This window comes from Dasypus novemcinctus, chromosome 28, assembly GCF_030445035.2.
Source record: "Dasypus novemcinctus isolate mDasNov1 chromosome 28, mDasNov1.1.hap2, whole genome shotgun sequence".
NCBI classification, from domain to species: domain Eukaryota; kingdom Metazoa; phylum Chordata; class Mammalia; order Cingulata; family Dasypodidae; genus Dasypus; species Dasypus novemcinctus.
Window position 1 is genome coordinate 44,786,501 of NC_080700.1, and position 11,607 is coordinate 44,798,107.

Below are 11,607 nucleotides of genomic sequence, written 5' to 3' on the forward strand. Positions count from 1 at the left end.
CAGGCCCTGCAGAAGGCAACGTGCTGGCGCCCGGGCGCTCGGGGCCACGGCTCAGCGTGGGGGAGAAGGCCCCGGGAGAACAGGCCGAAAGCGCAGAGGGGGGCGCAGCAGCGAGGGCCGGGCCCTCAGGCCTTTTAAAGAGGGAGGGGGCTCAGCAGAGCTGGATGCGCCCACAGAGGCCTGCTGTGCCGGGGACAGACCGGGCGCCCCTCAGAGGAGCCCCTCTGTGATGGGGGGTGGGGGTGGGCGCCCCTCGGAGGAGCCCCTCTGTGATGGGGGGTGGGGGTGGGCGCCCCTCGGAGGAGCCCCTCTGTGATGGGGGGGCCGGGAGCCCCTCAGAGGAGCCCCTCTGTGATGGGGGGACTGGGCACCCCTCGGAGGAGCCCCTCTGTGATGGGGGTGGGCCCGGGCACCTCACAGAGGCCTGCTGTGACGGGGAAGGCTGAGCGCCCCTCGAGGAGCCCCTCTGTGATGGGGTGGACGCCCCTCGGAGGAGTCCCTCTGTGATGGGGGGGCCGGGCACCCCTCGGAGGAGCCCCTCTGTGATGGGGGGGTGGGCACCCCTCGGAGGAGCCCCTCTGTGATGGGGGGCCGGGAGCCCCTCAGAGGCTGGCTGCGCTCAGCGGGGAGGACCCGGCCACCCCTCGGAGGAGCTCCTGAGCCCGGGCAGCTGCAGGACGCCCCAGCAGCGCCTCTGTCCTCCCCGCCCAGGGTCGGCCATCAGAGGACTCGCGGGCCGTGCGTGGCGAGCGCCCTCAGGCCCCCCGGGGTCCCCCCCCCCCCCAGCCCACCGGGCCTGACTGGGGCCCTCGGGCCGCACAGCGTGCCTGCGGCGGGCGCCAGGTGGTGGTCAAGGAGAAGGGCGCGCAGCCCTGGAGTGGGCTGGGGGTGAGGGCGCCAAGCGCGGAGAGGACCCCGCCTGGGAGGGCCGGGCGGCGGCAGCACCCTATGGAGAGCTCCTCTTCCCTTCTGAGGAAGGGTCCTAACTAAGGAGACCAGGCTGTTTTGAGGGGGGCTCTTTGATCTCTCACCAGGGCTTTGTGCCTCCTGCGCTTACAGCACGACGAGGACAGGGCAGTAGCTTCAGCACAGCACGTGGCAGCACGTTTCTGGGCATTTGCTTAGGTATCTCACTCCCCAAATCGCTTTATCTTATTCTTCTTGTTCAAAGAGTTACTGCGGTATCTTGTTCCTTGTTAAATTTCCTATTATTTTATTCTGAGAGGCCAGAGTATTTTACAAATTCGTGTGCCATCAGAACAAATGTGTTCATAGCTAGATGCAAACTTAGAAACACCGATAAGCCCAGGAATACTGGCTTAATCAAGAATAAGCAGTTCATGGAGATTTTCCACGTGCCCCCGCACTATACCCAGAACTGAGAGCAGCGACACGCAGAGACGTCTGCACAACGATGCTCGCAGTGGCATTATCCATGATCCCAAACGACGGAAACAACCAGATGCCCATCAACTGATGAATGAACGGACTGTGGTGTATTCACACGATGGAATATTACGCAGCTGTAAGAAGAAATGAAGTCGTGGAGCGTGAGACACGTGGATGGGCCTGGAGGACATTCTGTTGTGTGAAACCAGCCAGACACAGACTGTTAGGAACTAAACATACTGTGTGAACTCACGGACTTGATAGCTAGAATACAGGTTGCCAGAAAATAGAATGAGGTTAGAGAATGCAAAACTGAGGGTTAATCTGCACAGAATTGGTAAAAGAAAAGTTGTTTGTAAATCTTTGGAAATGAATAGAAATGGTGAAAGCATTTCATTGGGTTTGTAACTAGCAGAGCTATTATATCGCTATGACAGTGTTGAAAGGGCAAGTCTAAAAATATGTATATCACTAGAAGAAAAGCTGAAAAATGTAACATGGGACAGTGTGGCATAGCAAAACCTCATGTGAGATATGAATATGGATAATAGTGCACATGTAATACTTTTTGTTTGAAACTGAACAAATGTCTGTTAATGTTATAAGAGGTTGATAGCAGATAAAAGTACAACCAAAGCAAAATATGGACAGTAGTATACAGTAATATATTAATAATCTTCCATTTAGGGTTAAAAAAAGGAAATACACTAAGTGAAAGAAACGAGACAAAAGGTACCATATTGTTTGACTCTGTTTATACAAAATATAAATACAATTAGAAACAGAATAGCAGCTATATATATGGCAGGGAAAGCATATAGAGATTGACAGGTGATTACTAAGGGGTAGCAATTTTTTTGTCTGTTTATTATTATTGAAATAATGAAAATGCTCTAATAACGTTTGAAATGATGAATGCACAACTATGCTATTACACTAAATGCCATTGATTGTATACTTTGGATGGACTGTACAATTTATTGATTAAAATTGATTAAAAAACAGCATTTCAAAAAATTTTTAAGGCCCCTACAAAACACAAATTCCATTTTAAAAATATCAAAAGAAACTGGAACAATTCAAAGTACAAAATATTAATAGTATAAATAGTTAATATTTGTGATCATCCTCCAGAAAATTCTTCTTTTAAAAGTCCTACAGGTAATTTAGTTAAGTCTTCTCAAAGTCAAAAGGAACCCAGGACTGTTGTATGCTCCTGGGAAGGCGCAGCTCTCATTCGTCATGCATTCGCTCATTCATTCAGGAAGCATTCAAGTGCCAATGACAGGCAAGTTATACCATTGGGAGGCAGTAGCTTAGCTTTTTAAATCTATTTATTTTTGGTAACAGCTTTATTGAGATATAATTCCCATCCCATACAATTTAAAGTAAATAATTCAGAAAGTTTTAGCCTATCACAAAATTGTGTAACTATCACTGCAATCATTTTTATAACATTTTCACCACCTTAAATTACCTTTTGATTTAAAATTTGTTTTCTCTAGGCAAACTTGTTGATTTTTCCACATATGTGGTAAGGGATATGCTGGATTTTTCATTTACTATTTCTAATTGCCTAATTATAGCATCACTGGCTATTAAAATTTAACCTTCTTAAATGATATTCAATTATTTCCTCCCATACCAAAACAGTATAACCTAAGGAAATAAAGCACTTTACTTTGAAATAATTTCACACTTACAGAAACATTGCAAGGATGGTACAAGTAACCTTTTCTTCCCTGAGCCATCTGAGACTAAGTTGCCACTCCGCGCTCCATCACTCACGAGTACTTTCGTGTGCATTTCCCACAAACAAGCATCAGATTCATGAAATGTCATTGCAGTTCTGTCGTCTAACTCACACTCCCATTCAAGCTCCACCAGCTGCCCCGGTAACGTCCTTTACAGCTGACGGTCCCGTCCGGGACGGGCTGCGTTCCACTGTCACGTCCAGTTCCTTGGTCTTTCCTTGACCTTCGTGCGCCCTTTGCTTTTGAAGACTCCGGGTCAGTCATTGTGAAGATTGTGCCTCAATTGTTTCTCTGATGTCTCCTCACATTTGGTTCACGCTGTGCATTTTTGGTCGGAATTCCACAGAAGCTGTCTTCTTCATCCTATCCTATACAATTCTGTATGTCCCATCGCTTGATTGCTTGATTAAGATGATGTCTGTCAGAGTTCTCAACTGTAAAGTCATTTTTCAGTGATCAATAAGTATTTTGTGAGGAGTTACTTTGAGTTTCTCATCAAATTTTCACCCAGTAGTTTCAGCATCCACCCTGCCGTGCCTCGGGGCTTCCATCCAGACTCTGCAGATGAAGCAGGTCTCTCCCCCGCACCAGCCCAAGTTTAGCAGACCAAGTGAAATACCCTCCCCTCCCTCAAAAAGCCCGGCTGGCTTTCTTACACGTGTGCATTTCAAAACCCCGGAGGTAAGTGGCTGCGTTGCTTCTGGAATAAATTCATGCCCTACTGCTTCTCCAGATTGAAGGCAAAGGCCGCTGGGCTGTGGGAAAACCAAGCCAAGGCTAAAGGGTCAGAATTACTGTGATGTCCACTCAGACAAAAAGGCCAGCATTAGCTGAACTCTGTGTATATATATGTATTTTTTCTTTCATATTTTGAAAAGAAAACCTCCCGTTCAGAGGCAACAAACAGCTTGCTCTGGTCAGCCGTCAAAGCTGAATGTTGCAAACAAGGCCCAACGCAGAAATATTAGTCACACTGAACCAGAGTCAGAGCTGACCTCGCTGGCTCACCAGCTGGCTGATTCACAGCCGCCCGGCCCAAGTCCTAGGAAGGTCCAACCCCCCACGTCCACTGGCAACCCCTTTTGCCCCAGCTCTCCTGGTTCTTCTCATCAGCGGTCAGACAGGCTCTAGTGCAGGACTTTGCAGCATCCTCATCAGGGCTTATCGACAGTTTGGTGGGTTGTGACCAGTATTGAAATTTATTTGTCAGCGTACATCATGCATAGAGGGGTACTCTTCATGGAAGCACTTGCATATTCTGTATTTTGTTGAGGCTAAGGAACGGTGTTTTAAAGACACGCCGGAACGTTTCTGGATGAGGGTGGGGAGGGGTTTGGGTTGGGTGGGCTCTAAGAGCTGTGCCCAGGTGGTGGCTGGGGTGCGGCTGCCACACCAGAGCCCGTGAGCGGGCGGCCCGACAGCGTACCTGCAGCCACCTGCCTAAGGAGCTTGGGGAAGGAACGTGGAGCCTGCTGCTCCCAAAGCCTTCCGGCGGGTCCTTCCGCTGAGATCGAAAGCTGAAGAACGGCTCTCAGCGGCCTTGGAGACCGTCGTGCCCTTGTTTTAAGGGCCTCGTCAAACATGTCTGCGACGGCACCGAGGGGGAGACTCAGACACGGGGGCAATGAGTCAAAAAGCGGGACTCTGCGTAGTTTAGGAATACCAATGCCAAAATATTTCACGTCTGTTATAATGATCTATGTAAAAAAGAGATCTAAAGGAGTTTTAATACATATAAAATTTCCATGTGATAAGAAAGCACTATCATTTGATTGACATTTTTTAATGGCACAAAAAATAGTGGTGCAGCTTTTAATCAATGAACGCTTAGAGTCGATAAAATCCTAGATATGCATATACCAACAGTTCCCAGAGTAAAATGCATTTCTTAGTGTCGGCTGGGATCAGGAAGTTTGAAAGCCTTTGCCCTTGTAGCTCACCTTGAAACAAAAACACAACAAAACATGCCAACAAAAGCAGTTCTCTGATTCTGGGACGCTTCCAGGAACCCCCCCCCCCCCAAAGCCCTCTGCTCCTGCCAAGACCAAACTTCTCAAGAGGGGTGTGCGGCCCGATGGCCACTCCCCACTTCATCATTTTCACTCTCAAAAACCTTTTAAACGTGAAATAAAACTCACATGCTCCTGGTTTTGTACTCTATGTAAATGGAGCCGTTCTGCAGGAATAACGCCCTTTTTTTCACTCGGCGTTGTAATGTAGTTGCTCCTAGCTCGAATCTGTCCCTTTTTCTTGTACAGTTCACCCTTACATGAATAGTCCATAATTTGTTTATCCTGCTGATGGGCATTTGGTTTGTTTCGTATTGGGGAAGCTGGACAGTTGTCGTGGCACTTCCTCTACCGATCGCGGTGACCCTCAGCACGCCCTGGTCCAGGGTCGACTGCTGGGCTCGGCCCTTCTCGCCTTTGCCAGGCCATACGGCGCAGCTTTCCAAGCAGGCGTCAAACCTTCCTTCGCACCAGCAGAGGGAGGGACGGATGCTCCGTGCCCTCACCAGCTCAGCGTGGCCGGGCCTCTACCATCCTGCTACTCTGCTGGGTGTGATAATGGGATTTCATTGTTTCAAAGCTGCATTTTCTCGATTGCTAATGAAGTTGAGTAATTTTTTGTTCATTGGCCATTTGGACTTTTTGTGAAGTCCCTCTCTTGAGGACTTTCGTTCACATCCCACTCCCCCATTTTACTGTCTAGGTTTTTTCCCTCATTGATCTGTAGGAGTTCTTTATATATTTTAGAGTTTTGTACAGTCTAATATGGCAGTCACTAGCCTCGTTTGGTTGTTTAAATTTTTCTATTTATTTACTTTAAAGAAACCTTAGGTTACATAAATGTTACATAAAAAACATAGGGGATTCCCGTATGTCCCCCTCCCTCCCCTTCCCCCACTTTCCCACATCAACGACGTGCTTCATTAGTGTGGTGCATTTGTTACAATTGATGAACACATATTGAAGCATTGCCACTAAGCATGGATTATAGTTTACATTATGGTTTACACTGTTTTGCACAATTTTGTAAGTTATGACAAAATATATAATGGCCTGTATTCATCATTGCAACGTCATGCAGGACAATTCCAATGTCCTGAAAATGCCCCCACACTACACTTATTTTTCCCTCTCCCTCCCCTCAGAACCTCTGGTGGCCACTGCCTCCACATCAATGATAAAAGTTCTTCCATTGCTAGAATAACAGTAAGTCTGTAGTAGAATAATAATGTTTACTCTAGTTCATTATTCATTCTCCAAACTTGAGGATTGTGGGATGGTGATGCCCACTCTGGCTCTAATTGAGGGGGCCTTAGACCCCATGGGTACGATGGACGGAACGATCTTGCTTGCAGACTCTTTCTGTTCCTTGGGATGGTCGTTCATCATCATCACCTTGTTAGTTCCTGGGTGAGTCCAATGAATTAGAGAGTAGGTGTTGCAGCTCTGCTGAGATTCAGGGCCCAACTGGCACGTGAACAGACCAAATACTTAAGTCTTTTTTTGGGCATACACCTATCAAGTATAGTACTAACTATGGGTTCAAACAGAAGGGGCAGAAGAGCCATGTGGACAAATGAGCCCAACTCTGTCACCCTGGGGAGCATAAATTCCAAGGTAAGGGCCACTGGCAGAACGCCAAACTCCTGAGCTGTCTGCCCTGCCTAGTGTCAGGATGTCTCTCAAGCCCTCAGAAGCCGTGCTGTTTGAGGCACTATTTACTGTGGCAGTCAATGAGATCCTCATGAGCATTAACCTCTGGAATGACCTCCTGACTCACTTTGAAATCTCTTACCCATTTGAACTTACCATTTCCCCCTTACGGTGAAGATCTTTTTCCAGATGCATTGCTAGTTGGCACTGGGTAATAATCCCTCGGTGCCAGGGAGGCTCATCCCCTGTAGTCATGTCCCACACCAGGGGAAAGGTAGTATGTTTTCATGCTGAGTTTGGCTTAGAGAAAGGCCACGTTAGAGTAATGAGGAGGCCTGCAGGAGGTAACTCTTTGGCAACATATAATACTAGACTAAGTTTCAATTTCAAAAGAAAATGGTACGTCCTCCTTCACTAGTCATTGCCCTTGCACTTGGGGGATTCTTGCTGTCCTATTAGAGAATGTAGCAGAACTCCCCAGGATGGGAATTCAATATTCTTTCAGTTACTGTGTGGATCTACACCCACTGTGACAATCCCCCATGAACACTTGAACACATTCATATGCCTTAGAGGCATGCCCAGGTGAACCTCCTCCCATCATCCCCTCAGCCCTGACACCTGCACCAGTGATCCTCCCCTACCACAGCTGTGACCCTTCTGTGATCCCAAACCTCTCCAAAGATGAAGCCAAGAAAATAGCACAAAATAATAAGAAAATGAAATGATAGTTTAAAAATAAATTTAAGTTTAATAAAATGGAAAAATCAGTTCCTCAATTTCACCAGGCACATGTGCCAGCAGCTACCTTATTGGACGGTGAAGAATTACAGGACATTTCCATCTTCATGCACATTTTATTGGACAGTGCTGTCTTATAGGTATGAGTCACTTGTGTCTTACATGTTAACAATTGTCTTCTCATACTCTGAGCCTCAATTTTCATTATTTTTGTGGTGTCTTTCGATGAATAAATGTTTTTGAATTTAATTCATCTTTCCCTTTTGGATAATCTTGTTTCTTAGAAAACGTCTTCCTATCCTCAGGTAATGAAATTCTCTTTTATTTTATTTTAAAGATTTTATTTCTCTCCCCGTTCCCCACCCCGCCCCAACTGCCTGCTCTGTGTCCATTTGCTGAGTGTTCTTTTGTCTGCTTCTGTTGTTGTCAGCGGCATGGGAATGTGTGTTTCTTTTTGTTGTGTCATCTTGTCGTGTCAGCTCTCCGTGTATATGGCGCCTTTCTTGGGCAAGCTGCACTTTCTTTCGTGCTGGGCGGCTCTCCTTATGGGGAGCACTCCTTGCATGTGGGGCTCCCCTATGTGGGGGACACCCCTGCGTGGCACAGCACTCCTTGCGTGCATCAGCACTGCGCGTGGCCCAGCTCCACACGGGTCAAGGAGGCCTGGGGTTTGAACCGTGGACCTCCCTTGTGGTAGATGGACGCCCTATCCACTGGGCCAAGTCTGCTTCTGAAATTCTCTTTTAAATGCTTTATAGTTTTGCTTTTCACATTTAGGTCTCTATCTGCAAACAATTTTAGAGGATAGCAAGACAGGAGCCCGTTTTCTATTTTTCCATATGGATAGTCAATTGCCTTAGGACCTTCATTAAAAAGTCTGTCCTTTCCCACTGCCGTGGCATGTGACCTGTCCCTAATTAAATGTCCGTGCTTGTGGTTCTACCACCTTCCTCTTTTCAACCCATGCCAATCCTCCTTCCACTTCTACCCCAACTGTCAGTGTTAAGGTGACCAGCCACATCCCCACCAAATCCAATGGACCCTTCTCGCCCTTGCCCTACTGGACTTCTTAGTGGGAGTCACCATAGCTGACCACTGCTATTCTGAAATACTTTCTATACTTGTTTTTTTTTGGGGGGGTCCTCACCTGATTTTCTTACTTTTTGACCTCTAAATGTCCTTGAACTTGGAAGCTCTGCCCTAAAACCTAAGCCCTATCCCGTCGCTCGAATCCACACACTTACCCTTGGTAATCGCATCCATCTGCAGGGCTTCAGATTCCAACCAGATGCCAATCGCGCTTGCAGGACGCCGCGCTGGCTCCAGAGCTCTCTGTCCGCTGTGTAACCCCAACGTCCAGTCTGGGGGAATGACCTCAACTCCAGGGGCCCTGGCGGGCAGGAGCCAAACTCCTGACGGCACCCCGAGCCCTGCCAATGGCCTCGGCCACGAGGCTGTTCCCAACGCACGGCCTCACCCGCCGGTCGTCTCGGGGGATCTGGCCCACTCCTTCCAGAATCCGGCCTCACTCCTACTCATCCTCCAGGTCCAGCTTGGCCAGCGTCTCCTCAGAGGTCTTTCTTGAATGCTCTGTCCTGGTATGTTCCGCTGTGGTACCCAGTAAGCACTGACCACGGCCTGAAATTAGGTATTTATTTAGGGTATTACTGTAGCAATGTGTCTCCCTCTCTGGGCTGAAAACCAGGTTAGCGGCTGTTTGTTTTGCTGACCGCTGTGTTTCCACTCACGAGCAGTGTCCAGTGACAGCAGGCCCTCAAGCTGGTTTAAAACGCGAACCAGCCACAGGTAAGTTACGAAGTTGTCCTTCCATGAGTCGAGTCAACAAGGAGCGCTGGACTTCCTTGGGTTCTGTGAGGGATCTGCTCTTTACCACAAGGCAGTCTCAGCCGCCTGTTGCTTTGGAGATGCCGGTAATGTGATTTTTGGTATAGGCTGGGTATAGATATGAATACTTCCCTAAAACATGCAACTGAGACAATTTGAAGTATTGAATGATATTTTAATCCATATACTTAAATACCAATCTGGGCAATAGCAAAATTACAAACCTACATACTCAATAAATTCTTTACATAAGCAAGACATCTAACGTTGGGATAGAACAATTGAAAACTGTTTCTGTATACTTTCTGTTCATCCCTTCCTAAGCTCTAATTTTCTCTCTTCCTTTTGGCCAGTCTCCCACTAAATTAAAATTAGGTTTTCTGAGGAACGTGAGCTCGTCTCTCTGACCCTTCGCTCCTAACATCCCTGCTGTGTTGGGGGCCAAGGGCAATGAGATGGCCACCGTCTTCTCACGGCGCCTCCCGCAGTCAGGCCAGGCCCTGCTGCTGACCCACCTGGCACGTCCTGCGCTTGTTCAAGAGCCCGTCGTTGCTCAACTCCACTCACTCTCTACCCGACAACGGGGTAAAGCGCCCAAGTGCTGAGCCAGAGGTTCAGACCCTGGAGCTGATGACTGGCTGTGACCTTCGGCCTGTGACGCAATCCACCGGTGCCTCAGGTCCTCCCCGGTGAACTGGGGCTGATGACCACACTGACCTACAGAGTTAACTCCGTAGACGTCTTGGAACAGGAAGTGCTGTACACGTGCTTGTGAAACAGAGTAACTTGGGTTTCCTTTCCGGAGGCTTTCTAGAACCTTTTCTTACCTTCAGGGCTATCCTGTCCAGCCAGAACTTGAGGACACTGACTCAGGAGGACAGGGTTAAGGCGTGATTACTGCACGGGGGCTTTCTGGGCTCAGGTGTTTTACCCTCGAGGCGGTGACACCATTAGCCCTGTCCACCTGAGGGCTGTGCGGAGGCTCGAACGAGGTCAGAGCGCCATCGGAAGAGGGCACCACGTGGTTCTGCTCCCGCTGCAGCTCAGCGCACCTGCACACCCCTTTAGTACTCCTCAGGATTCGGGCAGGGCATGAAAGGCACTCCATAGAAGGTAAGCCACCCCACGGTAAGGTTAGTTCACGGCAGGAGAGAAAGGCCAGACGTGCTGGCTGCGAGAGGGTGGAGGAAGGCACATGGAATGGCACGGTCGTAATGCGAAGGCTAAAACCCTCCCAAGTCACCCAAAATCAGCGAGACTTTCATTTCCTAGAAGACTTGGCCCAACTGAGGAATTTCGTAATTTAAATTAGGAGTTGTTCTTACAGGTAAGAACACATTGGAATTCTAGTCTTTACCTGCAGAACACGCAGAAAGTGTTGCTATCTTGCTAAGTTACCAAAGGAACCTTCTTCCAGTATCTCAAATATGCATTTTTATGAATAAGAAACATTTCCAATTAATTAGCATCTTTGAGTCAAGCAAAAAAGAAAGCTGGCATAGAAATCTGGAGTCTTCCTAATTTCCTGATACATCTTGATGTCTTCACCAAAAAATTGTTCGGAAGTGGACTCTTTTTTTTTTTTTAAGTAACAGAATAAAATCTAATTTATCTCCTCTGCTATTTTCTAAATATTTTTTGAGGACTTAAATGCAGAAACCACATCACAGGACTCAAGAAAAAGCTTGCGTTATTTTTCTACCAAATAGAAGCCCACTGATTTGAAAGATACATGAATTCTAACGAAACATGATCTCTCACTCTAATTTCTGTACCCATAACAAAGTCAGTACTTCAAGCTTGGTATTGTTTAATTTTCGAATAAGCCCTGTATCATAAATTGTTCAATTAATAGTCTGTGCTAATTAAATCAGCCGGATTCTCTCGAGCTCTGGAAGGGCCTTACTCACCCAGCACTGCGTGGTAAAGCACAAGCTGCCCTGGTCAGCCGATGGCCTCCTGGATCCCTGACCGCAGTAAGTGCCAACCTCAGCCCCGGTGAGTGCCAAGACGGAGCGGCCACGGCAGCCTGAGCAGGACGCGGGAGCAGAGGGGCGCCTGCGGGCGCTCGCGGACGCCGCCAAAGGGCCACGAGGTGCGGCTATCCCAGGGCGAACCACACAGCCCTCCTCTCCTTGGACTTAAAAAAGATGCCAACACTTCTTTCACTGCTTTTTTTTTTTTTGAAACTAAATGCATTTTAATAGAAAACAAAA